This window comes from Myotis davidii, unplaced genomic scaffold (genome assembly GCF_000327345.1).
Source record: "Myotis davidii unplaced genomic scaffold, ASM32734v1 scaffold207, whole genome shotgun sequence".
Classification (NCBI taxonomy): domain Eukaryota; kingdom Metazoa; phylum Chordata; class Mammalia; order Chiroptera; family Vespertilionidae; genus Myotis; species Myotis davidii.
In genome coordinates this window covers 159,665-161,005 of record NW_006298349.1, presented here as the reverse complement: position 1 = coordinate 161,005, position 1,341 = coordinate 159,665, and the positions used below count along the sequence as shown (strand labels likewise).

The 1,341-nt window shown below is 58.9% G+C and overlaps 1 pseudogene; it reads right to left on the bottom strand.

Annotated features, from left to right (window-relative positions):
* Positions 1-358: 358 nt before the first annotated feature.
* On the bottom strand, positions 359-1,121 carry LOC102765643 (annotated as a pseudogene).
* Between the last annotated feature and the right edge of the window lie 220 nt (positions 1,122-1,341).

Genomic DNA, 1,341 nt, shown 5'->3' with positions numbered 1-1,341 from the left:
GAAGCCTCAGCTTCATCTGGAAGGTCGTCCAGAAGGCTGTCTGGTCTAATTAGCATAGTATGCTTTTATTATTATAGATACTAGGGGCCTGGTGCACAAAAATTTGTGCACTCAGGTGGGTCTCTCAGGCTGGCCTGTGCCCTCTCGCAATCTGGGGCCCCTTGGGGGCCCCTTCCTCTGGCTGCTGGCACCAGTTTTCCTAGATCGCCATGGCGATCACGGGGAAGCAGGCCAGCCAGCACCCACAGCCCCGGGGGTCCTTTGCCAGGGCTCTCTCTCCCTACTATTTGATCCTATAAGCATGCCTCTATAAGCTTTTTTTTTGCCGAGGAGAGCATGGGGTCCGTTTATTAGGGGGTCAGTCTAAGGGGGAACTGGCTAGGGTGGGGTAGGGCAGCTACTTGTCTGGATCCCGAGAAACCCAACTTGAGTCCAGAGCCTCAACCGCTTTGAAGCCAAAGTCTTCCTCCACTTTTATCTGCATGGGGGCCAGCTCAGGAGTCAGTGGGACTCCCGCCCGGCCACCTTCCGGTGGCACTCGCCGCCTCTTCCAACTGCTGGGCCCCTTGCCGGGGGCTGGGCTGCTGGCTTCTGTGGGTGCTGGCGTCCTCCTGGGCAGGGACAGCCCCTCTTTCTCTGGAGGCTCGTTCTCAGCGTTGCCTGTGGTGGGGGCGTCTGTGCCCTGACTGCCCTCGCCCTTCAGTAAGATGGTGAACTGGCTGGCCCGGTAGTTGTCGCCGTAGGAGTCCAGCATCTTCATGAGGAACCTCCGCTCCTGCTGGAGTCTCCATGTTATCCTCTATATCTGATGGAGCCTGTTCAGGACCGGCTCCTTCGCCTGCTAGATCTCCCTGCAGTGCTGATCCAGCTCCTGGTACTTCCTACGATTGAGTTCCCCTTGGCTCCGCTGTTGCCGGCCTCAGGCTGCCTCCTCCTCTTCATCTCTCTCCTGGAGGCTGGAGCTGCCCAGACCCCCAGACATGCACTCCACTTCGGTCTCAAGCTCGCTCTCCAGGATGTGACCACCTTCAGTGGAGGCAGCGCCAGCTCCCAGCCGGGAGGTGCGAGAACTCCTCAAAGCCCACGGCTGCCATGAACCCTTCTCTCTGCTCCAGCTCCATTTCTCCCTGGCTCCTGGCTCAGAACTTCCAACCTTGCAAGCCTCTAGTTTAAAGTGGCTTTCAAAACTATAGCCCATCTGATTTCACAGCCAGGCACCCAGGCCTGGCTGCTAAGCCTCCTGGGAGTTGTACCCCCTCGCCCCCCCCCCACCTCAGTCCCAACTGAAAGGCCCTGCTGGCTGGTCTAACCCTGTGGCCAGGCATCTGAGTCACCTCGGGT